Source organism: Malurus melanocephalus, unplaced genomic scaffold, assembly GCF_030028575.1.
Source record: "Malurus melanocephalus ecotype Western Australia unplaced genomic scaffold, MMel_1.1 scaffold_107, whole genome shotgun sequence".
NCBI classification, from domain to species: domain Eukaryota; kingdom Metazoa; phylum Chordata; class Aves; order Passeriformes; family Maluridae; genus Malurus; species Malurus melanocephalus.
In genome coordinates this window covers 1,172,329-1,187,997 of record NW_026623339.1, presented here as the reverse complement: position 1 = coordinate 1,187,997, position 15,669 = coordinate 1,172,329, and the positions used below count along the sequence as shown (strand labels likewise).

Sequence of the window (15,669 nt, the reverse complement as noted above, 5' to 3'; positions counted from 1 at the left end):
ACCTGCGGCGGGGCTGCCGGGGCTCCGTCCCCGCACAGAGCTCCGGGGGCCGGGCAGCGCCGGGGAGAGGGCGGGGGGCTTTGTCTGAGGGCACAGAGCCGGGACCCGTCCCACACACCCAGCTTGGCGCACCGTGCCCTTGTCCCACACACCTGCCCGAGGTGCCCCATCCCACACATGATCCCTGAGGAACCGGCGTGTGCCCCATCCCACACGCCACCCTGAGGGGACGTTCCCCGTGCCCCAGCCCGCAGTGTCACCTCCCCAAACTACTCCAGGAGCCGTTCCCCGAAGCCCCATCCCGAAAACCACCCCAGGAATTTTCTGACCCTTATTCCTCGGCCCCTTGACACCTAACCCAGCTGCAGAGCAGGTGTCATCCCTACCGCTGTTTTTGGGGACGGTAGGAGAAAGGCTCGCTCTATGGGCTGAGAGCAGAACACCCATGGATGCGTTGGGATTTTGGGGTGGTTTGGGTGTTTTTTTGCCCTTCCGTGTGTTGATGTCAGCCTAACTATCATCTCCTGCATGTGATACGAGTCCTCGCGTGTCTCCGCATTCCCCGCCTCGGCGTTCCCGGTGCTGACACCAAGAGGAAAGGTTAAGTGGGGAAGTCACCGTGGTGGGGATGTGAATGACGGGGCGGTGAAGACTCGCRGCTTGTTTGTTTTCCCGGTGTTTTCTTGTTTATGCAAAGCTGTTACAATATCGGGGCTTGGCGGCGAATCCTGTGACTTGTGCGGAATTGTCATTGAGATCGCTGTGAGAGATGAGGGATTAGTCCTGGGAGCGGGGTAGTGAAATTCAGAAAGCCAATTGTCAATTACCGAACCTGACCTTAGAACAGAGCTTTTATTTACATCCTCAACTCCAGACACAGAGCTACTCTGCTGCATCCTTGCTCTGCTCAYCTCAAAAAATGCTTTCCATGGATTRYARACGTGCTGYTTCAAACCTAGTGCCGGGAYCAGCTGTAATTGCCTGATGYATTAGATGTAAACACGAGCTTTACGTAAAAGTGAAACCATATGTATCGGCTAACACACGTCCACTCTGTGATCCTGCACAAACAAAGTCGAGCCCAGAGCTCTGTCCTTAGCTCACCCTGTTGATCCACTTTTCCTGTAGTCTGTACGACGCAGTMCTGTTCCCAGAGTTACCAGACAGGTTTAGTGGAGAACAAGAAATCAGCCCAGGAGCATTTCTGTGTGTTGTGCAAGAATGCTGTTATGTTCTCAGTCCTTTACAGATGTTGTTTTATTGACTTAGTGATAACATTTTGCTCTCCTATGTCCTTTTCCCTTTCCAGATTGTTAGGCCAGCACTTACTAATCTTTTATGGCACTGCTGTGGAACAGATGTACCGTGTTTTTTAGGGAGTAGCAGGCTTTGTGGTTTCAGCTGGCTTCGCCTCTAAAAAAACCAGCACTGCCTTTCCCTCGTGCCGCTGTGGTGGAGTGGGTAGCTGGACTAGGAAGCCTTTTTGGATGACTACTGGGCTGGCAAAAATCCAGCTGTCTAGGGTCTGACTCAGTGAAAAAAAAAAAAAAAAAAGTATAGCTGATCAAATGTTTACCTGGGCATCTTTTTGCATGGAGGAGCATCCAGCTGGTATTTTGGCTAAGCTGTGTGTGGAAAGGGRTGCAGAGGTCTGAGGTTTTTAGTCCTAAAAATGCTGGCTGATGTTGGGCGCTGGGGTCGTTTATCCCTCTCCATCCTTCGGCTTCATGGAACAGCTGTTCTGGAGATGTTCCGCTTTGTGCCACGCTTCCCTAAAATGCTGGAGAGCGTGTCTGGAACACCACAAACACGCTGCACGTGTCCTGGGATCCTGTGTCCTCGTCCCTGCTGTTTCTGCTGCCAGCACTGGTGGTTGTCTCTCTTTTGTTTGAGCTGGAAGGGCTTTCAGTGTTTTCCTGGGATGGAGGAATCTCAGTTGACTTGGTGGCACTAGTGGGGTAGAGTTTGGAAAGCTCTGGCAAATTAACATTCCTTATAAACAGGAGACTTGGTGATTTATGGGCTCCCTGCAGCATCTAAGAGGTGTAATGGTGTTTTTACTGACCTCCACCATAGCCAAGTAGTGTAATTTGGGTTTTTCTCAATCCTCCATCCTCAAAAGCTGTCAGACTCCTGCCCATCTTTGCCTCAGAAGTTGGAGGAGTATTCTGCATCTTGCTGCCAGCCTCAGAAATGTATCTGCCTGTTTCTCAACCCTTCATGTTTTCTGTTCCTTCATCTCACTGAAAAGTAATTGCTTCTAATCAAACCTGGGGTTCTCCAGCTAAATTCCTGCTGGCCCAAGTGAGTGTCTAACGAAAATTGTGATGCCAACTTTTGAAGTATGTGGATTTACTTYGTATGATTRGGTTATGSAAARRAGAGAGAGAGAAATTACTTTCTCTGTTCTTTTTACAAATATCAAAACACAGCCTGCTGTGTTTCACAAATCTCACCGCTGTCTCCTTCTCTCAGTGATTGTAATTAACAGACCAGAAAATGGAAAAATGTAGAAATAYCCATTCCCAGTGGCCACAAACATTAGTCCTCTCTAGAAGCTAATGAAGTCAAGTCTATGGAAATTAAATAACTTTTTTTAGGTCTGTTGCTGAGCTAAAATGTTGTGTCAGAGTGGTAAATAATGAGTAAAAGAGCTATAAAGATTGCCTCTTGRAATTGATGTGGGTGAAGAATGGATTTGAACTCTTCTTTCTCTKGAGAGTYTAAACYTCTGACATTACAATGTGKYTTAGGGATCTGTCYTGCTCTGCTTGCCTGCAAAAACTGATCTAAACACAGCAGCAATGTGGGAGAGAGATGGTAACCCACCATAGGAATAGGGACTAGAAGCATAACAATAAAAAAAACCCCAATGCAACCAATTCATCAAATTATAGAATCCCAAAACTCAAGTAGTTTAACAAATGGCATCCCAAAACCACCTTTATGGTGTTTCCAGACTGTGTTATCTTCTTTGTCGTTATCCTGTTGAGGGAGCATGAAAACTTTAAGCCAGCTTGATTTTGTGTCCCGTTTTCATTRGTTCTGTTGATGTATTGGCTTTGCCATGTCCGGGCATTCTGTGCTTCAGGTTGAAGATGGGTGTGTGCACAGTATTAAATCTTGAGCTTATAGGACTCACCATGGAAATAGATTGCAAATATTTCTTTTGCTTTTTTTTTTTACCTCTAATATTTCAATGGTTTCTTTTTGTTTTTAGAAAAGATTCCATAAATACGATGGGTGGGAATACAGATCACTTGGAAAATAAATCTTTGTGGCAACTGCAGTTAGCACCATGGACTTGGAGCACATTGGTGTGTGTGGTGCAGGTGTTTCTCTTGGTGTGTGGCTCTGCTCTGGAGAGTGGCTTTGTAGGAACCTTAGTTTGAGGTCCTATTTTTGTGTTTGCACAGGAGCCAGTGCCCTTGAGGGGCCCTGGGATAGGGTTAGGTTGTTGGCTGGAGGAGCAGTGCAGGTGGGCAGCTGAGGGATCTGGCAGTGTTCACCTGGAGAAGAGAAAGCTCTGGGGRTACCTTTGAACACCTTCCAGTGCCTAAAGGGGCTCCAACAGAACTGGAGAGGGATTTTGGATACAGGACAAGGGAGAATGGCTTCCCACTGACAGAGAGGACTTTTGGATTACATATTAGGACGAAGTTCTTTACTCAGAGGGTGATGAGGTCCTGGCACAAAAGCTGTGGCTGCCCCATCCCTGGAGGTGTCCAAGACCAGGTTGGGCAGGATTTGGAGCAACTTGGGACAGTGGAAGGTGTCCCTGTCCATGGGAGGAGGTGGAACAAGATGAGCTTTCTGTGTCTTCCAACCCAAACCATTCTGTGAATCAGCCAGCAGCCCTGAGCTCTGAGTAGCACAGCACACAGGGTTTTTATAACAATGTTTTTGCTGTCTGAACCCGACAGCAGCATGACAAGGACGTTTGCTTTGGGAGGTGTGCTCTATGTTCTGGTGACCTTTTCCTCTGGAAGTCTTTAAATGCACTAAATGCGGTGGTGTTTGGTGRATTTTAATCATGCCCTTGGTTTTAAGTGCAATTTTGGTGCTATTTTTCATGGTGACTGAAGTTTTTGTTTTGTGACGTCTTGGGGCCAGGGCCGTGAGGTTGCAAGGGTGGGATGTRAGGGAAGTTGTAAAGATGCAGAAGGGACTGTTTTTGTTTTGGCTCTGGGAAAGGCCTTGGTTGYTCTGAAGGTGATGAGCTCATCAGCAGGAATGTAATGCAAGAGGGGTCAAAAAGCCCCTCCCTGCATTTTCTGCTGAAGTTTGATCCCTGAGCTGTTCCCGGGTAGTTCTCTGCTACCAGGCCATGCTTTAAATCTCAGTAAAACAAGGCAGTTATTGTTGCTGCTCTCTAATTCCAAATACTGGTGGCTGCGAGCTTGTTTGGTCTGAGGGAAACAGATTTTGCAGCCCCAGAGTAGTGATTTACACAGGGTTGTTGTTGAATATTCCCTCTTTGGGACAGTTTTCCACATCATGCTCTGAGACCACGTTTCTCTTGCTTCCTGGAGTAGAAAGATGGAAGGAGCACTGGGGCCACAGAACAGAACAGTGCCAGAAATAGAGGGGGCTGTGGATGAGGCTATGGGGGGCCCAAAGAGCTGAATTAATGTAAACCCAGACAATTTCAGCATGTGGAGAATTTTTGGTTTGGTAACTTTCATTTCTTTTATCCAACAGGTCTTTTAAGAGCTGCAAAGCCTTTATAATGGCTTGAAAAGTTCATTTAATTCCACTTCTTTTTTTTKTKTGTGTGTGTGTACCTACTGAATTCAAAGGCAGGAACTACCTTTTAAGAAATAAGAAAATATTTGTTTTCCTGGCTGATGAAGTAGAAAGCTAAATGGATGTAGATAACTTTTGAAGAATGGATACTTAGTTATTAATTTCTTAACAATTCATTATTCTGCATAATGCCAGATTTTCCTTAAGTGTGTCCTCTAGATTGAACTGAGTGGCATGAAGCAGTGTAGGYTGCTGGCATGCTTGGAATGACTGAAATATTGCCCAGGATATGGTGATGTTTGCACACTTTGAGAAGGGGGAAAAAAAGCATGTTGTTTTTGGATCATTTGTGTTGTGAAGTACTTGTTCAAGCTCCCTTGTAGCTGATGTAGGCAGAAAATACTTCGTGCCAAGTGAAGCAGGTAGTCCTGGTCTATCCCTAAGCTGGGAGTTGCATAGGAAAGGAGGAGTTTCTTTTCCTTTGTGAGAGTTGGTTCAGTTAAATTATTTTTTCAGTTGGGGAATGGATTTTCTCCCGGAGAGGTTGCACAGGTGAAGCATTCAAGTGTGCTCCCGTGCTGTTTCTGTTGGACGGGCATTTAGTCTGAAACTGAATTCAAAGTTCTCCTGTCCCATGGGATGCATGTTCCAGGATAGAGATCTAACCTCAAGCTTTGATCTCCAGTCTTATAACAGATTTTCTTTTTTAAATCAATCACCATTGTGATCCCAGAGGACTCTGCCAGGAAGGCATTCCTGGTAATCCTTTAGYTGAACTCCTGAAGCTCCCAGACCCTTTGGGAAAGCCTGGCATGCTGGCACGRGGGTTGTTTTGCAATAGCCTGGCTTCAGGAGTGGAACTGCCCTGAGATGTTTTCTCTGAGCTGTCCTGTCTCCGACTGCTTGTTTCCTCTCTTGCATAACACTTGTCCGGTGCTGTCAGAGCACGGGCTGACGGGTGACTTACACAGATTTAAGATGCTACTTCTAGGAAAAGGGGTCATCCTATTCCTGTGCGTGTTCTGTTGTTACTGTGGTGTGAGATCTCAGTCTGGGAGCCCATACACCTGACAGATTATTATTTGCATGGGGTTATTTTTCAGTTGGATYCAATCCCTGACCCATCCCGTGACTGCTGCTGTCGGCACTACATGTACAGGACAGGGCTGTCCTTTAAGGATGGCCCAAACTAAGGATGGGGTGTAAGTTTACTGGGATTGCATAACTGCCCTCAGATGTGCCAGGGTGTGCTGACCAACACACAYGTGTGGGTACAGCTGGGATGTGCTCCCAAACACACACACATTTGAATATTTCTCACTGGGACTGCTTCTGTCATCTTCCTCCCTGTGTTATTCTACAGACAGACATGACAGAACTTGGAGGTTGACTTTGGATTTTCAAGAATATGGGGTGTCACGTGAGGAAGCAAAAATTTTTAAAACCMCTTTGATAAGTTGAGCTTTAACCCTGAGAGAAAGGTTGGTACTGCGGAGTTTGCAGTTCACACTCTGCTGCTCGGATGCTCTGATCCCACAGGACACTTTGTGCCGTTCATTAATGCTTGCGGGAGCACAAAGTGCTCCTGACAGACTAAATTAAATGTCCTTTTCTAGTCGTRGGGAGCTCACACCATCACTCCAGTGTCACAATGGCAGATGGTGTCTCTGTTTGGGCTTTGAGAGAACTTGACAAAGGGCTGAGTGTGACCGTGGGCTTTGGAGTGAAACACCGGGTCATTACCCTTTTTGTCCCCTGATTCCCTTGGAGTGGGATCCAGGGCTGCGTGGTGGGCAGGGATCCAGTCCTGAAGATCTTACACAGGAAAATATTCCAGGGAGGAAYAGAAGAAAGGCCTGAAGAGAAAAAAAATAAAAGAGAACTGCTCTGACTGCAGGATGAGATGGGAAGGGGAAAATTGAAGGGAGAGTGGAAATAGAATGGTGACAACTATTAACCTCAACCTGTGTGATCTAAGAAGAGGCTGTGTTGTTGGGAGGGCTCTGCTGGGAGCTCCTGCTCCTGTGCCTGTTCTGTGAGTCCAGCTCTTTGTGTTCTCCGTCTGTTGCTCCTCCAGGAATGGAGGGAGAAAGTACCATGTGAGAACAGGCAGCTGCTGCATGTGGAATCTTATGGTGTTTCTTCAGTGTACGATTGAAATATTAGGGAGGTTTGYGTGCTCTGGGGCTGGTGCTGACGTGTTCTGTTGTCATATTTCTGTTACAAGCAAAGAGCAGCAGGGCTAGAAGAGGGACCTCAAGTTGTCTAATCTGACCTTCTGCCCCAAGGCTGGGTCAGATCTATCTAAACTTTCCCAGCASATGTTTGTCCAACACAGTTGTTAAAGGTTTCCAGTGATGGACTTTCCTCATCCTCCCTGGGAGATCCTTGAAAGGCCTTCATTGTTCTTGCCATTACCAAGATTTTCCTAGTTTCTGACTTTGAKTTCTTGTGATGCAGTTGAGAATTGCTGCCCTCTTGCCCTTTTGTTACTGTACAGAGCGAGCTGTTCAGTCCTCTGGAGCTGCCTTTGGGAATCTCTGGGCTGTGTCTTCCTGGAGCTGCAGGGTCCAAAACTTCCCTGGAGTGCTCTGATACCTGCCTCTACTGAGCCAAAACACCATTTTGTGACTCTCATGTAGACTTTCGGGGTGCGATGGGTGCATTTTAGTTTTGGACAGAGCACCAATAAAGTGTTTTGTTCTGGAAGGTTCTATTATGTCTCTTTGCCCACTGTAAAAACAGAGCATGTGCTCTTCTTGCTCGTGTGCTGCCTTTTCCACAGGGATGTGTTCTGGATTCTGACTGTTCCAGAATAATTCCTCCCTGTTGTAAGGTGAAGGAAGTCCTTGCCAGCTGCCCTGACCAAGGCTTTCCCCATRATTAATTTGATTACAGCTCAGCCATTGTGCTTTCCTGCTCTCACCTGCCAGCTGTAACTCAGGAGTGACCTTCCCTTCTCCCTCCCTGTTGAGATTACACTCTATGCATCTGATTTTGTACCTGCTGTCCCTTTGTTCCCCTGAAGCATTCAGTTATTCATGCATTTCTAAAGCTGGTAAAACGTGGAAGTGAAGATTATTCTGAGAGGTAGCACTGAGATATAAAACATGACAGAAGACAGATCAGCACTAGAAGCATTATTTGCTAAGGTAAACTCCTTCACTTTATTTTTTGTGGAAAAAAACCCGACTTGCCTCTGTRTGTTGTTCCAGGCGTTTTCTCTGAGTCTATTAACACCTCTTATACCTTTCAGTGGGAGAGAGTAGGAAGTGTGTGTGAAAGGTTTGTCTGCACACAGAGAGCCTTTGTCCTGAGACAGCTGAAGAAGCTCTCACCAAAATGAAGGCTGGTCTGGACAGGTCTGAAACGTCTCTTGGCATCAATTTGTGTTTATTKCTGTGGGAAGAGCAGGTAGGAAGGAGCAGTCTGGCTTTTGTTGTTTGAACTATCAGTATGTATCTTTGAATTCCTCAGTTTTCTTGCAGAGCTTTTGAATGATAACTTGTGTTAACCAGTTTCTCTTGTTCTCTTTCCAGTTGCAGTGAAGGCTCTGGTGTTTTATTCCTTACTTTTTTCTCTGTCACCTGCAGATGCTGGGATCTTTAGTCATGTGGAAGGTATTTTATTGACAGCTTTAGAGACTGAAATACTTATTAGCAATGAACAGGTGTAGAGTGGTGTAGAATGTTGGGCAAAATCCTTTCTTCAGTGTTCCTTGATAAAAAWTTCTTAGAACTGAAGAGTAAGTGAAGTGGCACAGGATATTTGAAGYTCTCTGATCTGCTTCAGACAGGGCCAGGATCAAAGGTAGGTTTCTTGTGAACTTTTATGGACCTTTTTATTGAAGAGTGGCAGGTTGATGCAATGCTCAGTGCTCTTGTGGCAAGGAATATTTTCCTCCTGTCCATCAGTATTTCCCTGGCTGTCAGTTGTTCCCATTGTTTCTTGTCCTTTTGTTTCTGGCTCCATCTGCTCAGTAAACCCCAGTTAAGCAGCTGAAGACAGTAATTGGATCCCCCACTAACCACCATTTCTTCTCCAAGTTCAACAGCTCCTGTTCCCTCATTCCCTTCTCTCACATCAGGTGTTCCAGTCTGTTGGCTGCTGCCTTCCCAGCTCAGTGATCCAAGCAAATTTGAACCACAGAGTCATGGAATCATAGAATGGTTTGGGTTGGAAGGGACCATGAACACCAGCTTGTTCCACCCCCTGCCCTGTACAGGGACACTTTCCACTATCCCAGGTGGCTCCAAGCCCTGTCCAGCCTGGCCTTGGGCACTTCCAGGGATCCAGGGGCAGCCACAGCTTCTCTGGGCACCCTGTGCCAGGGCCTCCCCACCCTCGCAGGGAAGAATCCCTTCCCAATATCCCATCTAACCCTGCCCTCTGTCAGTTTAAAGCTSTGTGTTTYGCTCATCCAATCMCTRTCTCCCCATTTTTCTGTGTTGATAAGGCCCTGGACTCTTATTCTTTCCACCCACTTTGATGGCCATTATCTTGTTTTTAAACGGAGAGTAAAGCCAGAGGGTTCAATTCACAGGAGCCAAACTCTGAATTTTTGTGCCGGATTTGGAAAGAGAGGTCTCCCCTCAGGCTGTGTCCTGCTTGCTTGCCCGGACTAGTCTKTTCTTAGGAACATTTCTGGTTTATATGGATCCAGCTTAATCTCACACCTGGTGTTTTTTAATTTTGTTGTTCTCCATAAGGTTCTCTCAGGCCTGCTGTTCCAAAAAGCACAGCAGTGAGCAGCTTAAAGGGCAGGACTTTGCAAAGCACAGCTGAGTGCTTTCCATAGCTCATCCCTTGGGATTTGCCTTCATGGACCTGTGGGACATTGTTCAACCTCACTATTTTACCATGACCCTTTCAGAGTCTTTTCTGGAGTCTTGCTGAATAAGAAGTTGCTCTCCATTTTTGTATTTGTGCTTGTAGTTTCTCTTTCTTAAGCATTTCCTGTTGTTGATATTGGACCAGTGCATCAAGATCATTTAGAAATTGAAATCTGTACAYCATGGTGCTTGCAAATCCTCCCAGTTGAATCATCCTTTGGGTTTATGGCCATACATTCCAGTCTGTCATCCAGACTGGTAATGAAAATATTGCACAGCTCTTAGGCCTCGCTGGACCTGCTTTCTAGTGCCCTCAAAATTAGATAACAAACCCTTGATAATAATGTTCCGAGAAGGATGTTGTCATGCAGATATTTTACGATGATTACATCTAATTCATGTTTCCTTAGGTGGATCTTATGAGAATGTCATGTGGAGCAGCATCAGAACTAATAAAGATTTCATTTCTGAATTGCCTTATCACTCCTGTGCATTTTTTCCTGGTGAGCACAGATCCTTTATTGCTCCATAGATTTCTGATGTGAAAAGGGTTCTTAAAGGTGATGAGACCTGCCCCTGTCCACAAAGTTCAGCTGAGCAAGTCCCACCAGACTGATCAGGAGTTTTGTAACGGGACAGTTGTGACATGACAGCTCCAGGAGATCAAGAAGAAACAAACGTGATGTTTTTGTGGATCCCAAACAAAATTAAACAATTACTTGAATCCAGTCTTCGGAGCAGCCTTTGAACGAATCCCAACCTTTTTTCTACGAGGGCTGGGAACATAAAGAACGTGTCTAATCTGTACTGATATCAGGCAGCAGTTTTTGGTGCCTACGTGCTGTTACTCAGATCTCGTTAGCTGCCTAACTGGATAATAGGCAGGACACTTCACAACTGCATAAGTGTATTAAGCTTAATCTGCTCTGGAGCAGGGAGGGGAAGATGCGCTCGGTGACAAATGGACACAAGAAGATGCACAGTGGAGCAGGGGTGTAAATGTGAGGCTGTGTCCCCATCATTTCAGTCCCAGTAATTTTCTGAGGCGGAGGCTCTGTGTCTGCATCATTTCCACCAATGCTGGAGTCCCAGAGCAGGGAGTTACAGTGCTTTCAGACTTTGCCCATGTTGGCCAGGCAACTTCACCTTCAAAAGTCCTGTTTTTCCTAGTAGTTAAATCCCTTTCTAATTTCTTGTTAATAATACATGTGGTATAACTTAATCCCTGTTTTAAMACCCAGCATGATAGAACAGAGAGAAGCATCCTGTGTGTTTGTGTGACACCTGGAKTYTTRCAGCATGTTCCTGGTCCATTGTTTCCAGTAMATGCAGATGCACAGTGGACCAGATCAGAAACTTGCACTGTTCTTTACATGGAGAGGAGAAGTTATTTGATTATTAAATCCTCTTCCCTTTCTTTCCTGAGAARATGTAGTTACTGCAGTTACCCCGTTTTAAACTTTTGGAGTGGGTTGCCTCTTTCCAAAGGTGCAACACAACCTAAGTCAGATTCTTGTAGARGATGTGGATCACATGAGCACAGTTCAGGAGTTGTCACACCTGTTCTATTTTTTGGAGAAGGAATCTGCAAGGGACATTCCTGGGTGCAAAATATGCATCTGCTAAGGGGATCTTTAGCTCAAGGTGGTGGTTCAGTGACTGTGTGAATCATGTCCTCTCCATGTATTTTCTGGATTCCCTTGGGACTGATGAAAGGTTTTCACACAAAACTCAAGTCCAACTTTTGCCCCGGTATCTTGGGTGAGGTGCCTACAGCTTTTCATTTATTTCTTGCTTAACTTCATATGATAAATATCTTCACTTYGTGCTGTCCAGCATCTGCCTGTAGCTGGCAGGAAAGACAGCATCCAATCCCTTAATCTCTTAAGTGTCTTAAGCAAATGTAAACTCCATTAAGTGTGTTTATCGTTGAGCAGCTCATTCTGAGCTGTGCAAAGCACCTTGTGTTTGGTTTGTATGGGATGTACAGAGGATTCGCTGCTGCTTGGTCCTGATGTCTGTGTTTGTGACCAGCAAGGGTTAAGAGTGAGGCACTTGTGTGTGTGAGGAAACTATTTCACTGTATTGTGAATTTAGAGTGTTCCCATGGAAAATGTTATTTAAAAACAGAACCCCAAAACTGCTTTTATTTTGGATGAAAAGAAGATTGTGGGGTGTTTTCGTCCATTTTGGTGTAGGTGGAAACTGCATCCAAACTCCCAAATGGATGAAGTAAAGAATAGTGACTGAATGCAGAAGGGTTTTTGTACCTATCCACACCTGATCCAGTGCCTGGACTAAAAGCGGGGAAAAACAGTGTTTTTTCCAAAGGGTAGCTCAAATCTCAGGAACCAAATTCCTGGGACAGGCTCTGGATAGAGCCTGTGTCCTTATTTTCCTTGCATATTCCCTCTGAGGTACTGATGGGGGTAGCTGCAGGTAACTCTGCCCTTCTGTTGCTCGTGCCTGGGTCATGCTGCAATTGGAGGCAGCCAGAAGAAATGAAGCAGAGTGGTCTGCTACAGATGGTCTCCCAAAGTGCTGGRTGTGTTGATGACATGTTTTCTCTAGCAATATATACCAATATTGCCTTTATCATCCATCCCAATCTGCTGGGTATTAATGTGGACTCAATCAGTCATCAACTTCGACTTSAACCGGTACTTATTAAAGGGTGAAGAATGCTCTGTTATATGGAGTTGATAAGGGAATTCAGAAATAAAAGTGCATATTAAACTGTCAGCAGCATCTTTCCCCCTCTTTATCTGGAAAAAAATAATGGCATGGGTTGTTTTCTTCCTCCTGCGTGGGCAATATCTAGACATGCCCAGCACTTGTTTGTGATTGTTTTTGAAACCCAGGATAACCCTTAAGGTGGTCCTGTCTGGTGGCTGCCTGCTGCAAATCAAACCCACACCCAGAAATGCAGGAATCAAAAGCACAGCACCTGCTTGGTTGGTCTCTAGTGTCTTATTTACTGAAAGTTTTCAAAATGTATGTTTTCAGGACAACAAGGAGATGAGATTTGTGATGCCGTGGATTCATCTCACCCTTGTGGATGAGCATAGATGATCCGTCCTTCCTTGCAGAGGGAACCACAGTAGGATTGTGGCACTCTAGGACTTCATTAGGGTCTTTAAGCACTATTTTAAGTTTCCTGAGCTTAAGTCATAGAATATCTGATRTCTGGAGTCAAGGCCTGGCCTGTGACAGGCAGCCAGTCCTTTGGAAAGCTGTGCAAAGATCCTCGTGTCTCTCCAAAGCAGTGCCCTGTATTTCAGAAAGGAACATTGTGAGCGAAGAGAACAAGTTTCAGATCACATGTTCCCCAGCAAATACTGTCCTTTCGATAGGAAGACTTGTTGGAGAATGTTAATTGAGTCCCTTTTTAAATGAAGGAGGCTTTGCTTCCTTCCCAAGTTTTCAAAACAAATTTTCCAAATACAGTGCCTATGTTTCATTCAAGTGTAAATCCTTTCTCTTTAACCTGGAAGTTATCCCAGAAAAAAGCCTATCCATTCACTGCAGGACAGACCTTTGTGGTTGTAGTGGAAAAAAAAGAAGTGGATCAAATTGTCCAAACAGGAAGGGAGTTAAGAAAAGCCTTTGCTCAGTAAGCGGAGCTCTCATTTCAGTTTAAATGGTGTCCTACAAATTCCATTTTACATCTCCATTGCTTTTGAAGCATCACACAATGATTGAGGTGTCTGCTAAATTTAGAAATGACAATTTTTTTTCCTGCCAACACGCCAGCCTAGCTGTAGGGATTTCAGCATGTAGTTAGGGGATGGATGCAAGCAGTGATTTGAAATTTATTGGCTTGTTATCTCATCTGACTTGCACATAGCTCGGTCCTGGGGGGGATTTAATACCTTACACTGATGCCTTTTCATTTGAGGGCATTAATGGAAATGCTTTTCTGGCACAGCCAGGTGCTCGTGCTGTTTTACATTCGGTGAAGCTGAGGTACTGAAAGGATCAAGCGTGGTGTGCTGAATAAAATGAATTCCCAYCTAAGCACACTGAAATTGAGCTATTTTTTGAGCAAGTTATGGATAGGATTGTCATTCTTTTACCTCAGTCATATGGGACRGCTGTGGAAGAAGAGATAAATCACAAGTCTCCCAGTTCGCAGTTTCTACTGTTTACCATATGACAAATCTTCCTGCTCTGTGAAAAATCTCTTAGATCTAAAATACATCTTTTTTTTTTCTTTTCTCAGCCTATGGTATTTAATTTTTCTCTTTCTGAGCAACATGTTATCTCAATTCTGTGAAACTGTTTGAGGCACRGTTTCATGAAGACGATCAATACTAAGGCAGACTTCCCTTTGTTTTGATAAAATATCTTGATTGTCGCAGAGAAGAAATGTTTTGAGTTCAGGTGTGTYAGGAAAATCAAAGGCACCTTGCAGCAGTAGTAATCCATCACTGGAGTGCATCCCATGGCACTCCAAGCTCCACTTTGCCTGCAAGGCACTTAGGAACCTCAAAGCACAAGAAGTCGATTGGAGGAGGTTTTCTATTTGGAATCTCCAGACAAAATTTCATCCTTGGGCTTTGTTTTGAAGTTTACAACAAGATGGGAACAAAGGCAAAGGTGTCACTGTTGTGTTTTCATCTCTTTCCTCACCCACCCTTCTGTTTCTTGTCTTTGATTTTGTTTGACCTTTAAAAGTCCCTTGCAGCCCAAACTATTCTGTGATTCCATGATTCATGAGCTGTTTTTGCTCTCTTCTCCATTTTGCACTCAGGAGGAAAATCGCTCAGTGGGGGGAAATGCTTCTGTTGCTTTACAGCAGGGATGTGGTCCTGTATGAAAGGTTTTTGACAGCAGTACTGATTTTCTTTCAGGTCACCTATCTCCAGGTGACCTGAATGCAGACAGTGTGTAGTGAGGAGAATGTCTACKCTTTGCACTGCAATATTTCTTATTATTGTATGCAAATCCATGGGGAAAAYCCCCATCTTCATCAAGGGAATCTTTTGGTGGGAGCAGACAGCCAGTCTGCCAGCCGTAACCCAGATTTCAAGATCTAAGGACTCATTTCCCAACCTGAATTCCCCTGCCCTGGGCTCTGTGCTGCTCCAGGGGTGTGTTTGTGCAGACAGCAGGATGGGGAAGGCTGTGTGAATCCCAGTTCCGAGGCCAGCCCTGGGTACGTGTCTGCTGCCTCAAAGCTGGAACATGTGGTTTGTTTAATGCTCCAGCAAAGCACGAGCCCGGGGAAAGTCTCTTTGATACAGCTGCACCTGGAGAGATATATTTTTCCTGGAGTCACGTCGAGTCTGTTCCAGGCTAAAGTCGATCCAGTTACTGTGGGAGTAAATCCATGCGGTGTTTGGCTTTTCTAATTCTGGTTCWCTTCCCATAATGTTGCTGTTGGATTTAATGATTTTCCCTGTGGCTTGAATGGTAAAGATGTGGTAACTGCTCGGGGATGGCTTAAAATCAAAAGATTCAGTGTGGGTGTTGCTTTCAAAAAGAGAAGAAATAATGCTATTTTGAGAGCTTTGCTGCTATTTCAGGGCAGTTTGGTAGGTCTGGGTTCTGAGAAGTGGTGAGGAAAAAATAATTGCTTTTGGGCTATCGTGTCTCATATGGTGTGTCCTGAAATGATCCTCGTGTACACATTGAGTTGGAACCAGTACTGAGCCTCTCTGTATGTGGATTTATTCCCTGTCTCACCCTCCTCGTACAGAGGATGGGAGGAGACGAAAAGATTCCTGTTGAAACTTTTCTCCCAAGCTTGCTGCAACAAATTTAAAACCCCAAACCACAGCAAATTCCCAAGTGTAATATGGGCACCAGTGTTTATTTGACTGAGACACGATTGTGTTCTGAGTTGTGCAAACATAGCATATTTCCTATTTAATTAAGGCTTGTTTTAGGAATTAAGTTTCCCAAACAATTGGAGAGAGAAGGAGGGTGGAAGAGATAAGATCTCAAGGTTGTGCAGACGGGATAGGGCACAGCTCTTTTTGGCAGCTGGAATATGATTTTTGCGGGAAACTTGTTTGCAGCATTGTTCTATCAATTATGCCAGTGTTTTTAGCTTATAACCTCTTTCTTTTTTTTTTTTTTTTTTTTT

The 15,669-nt window shown here is 44.9% G+C and overlaps 1 protein-coding gene across 2 annotated transcripts in view; it reads left to right on the top strand.

Moving 5' to 3' along the window:
* Positions 1 to 15,669, top strand: part of SMOX (spermine oxidase) — a 58,276-nt gene that overhangs the window by 10,919 nt on the left and 31,688 nt on the right. The gene's annotated exons all lie outside the window — the stretch shown is intronic.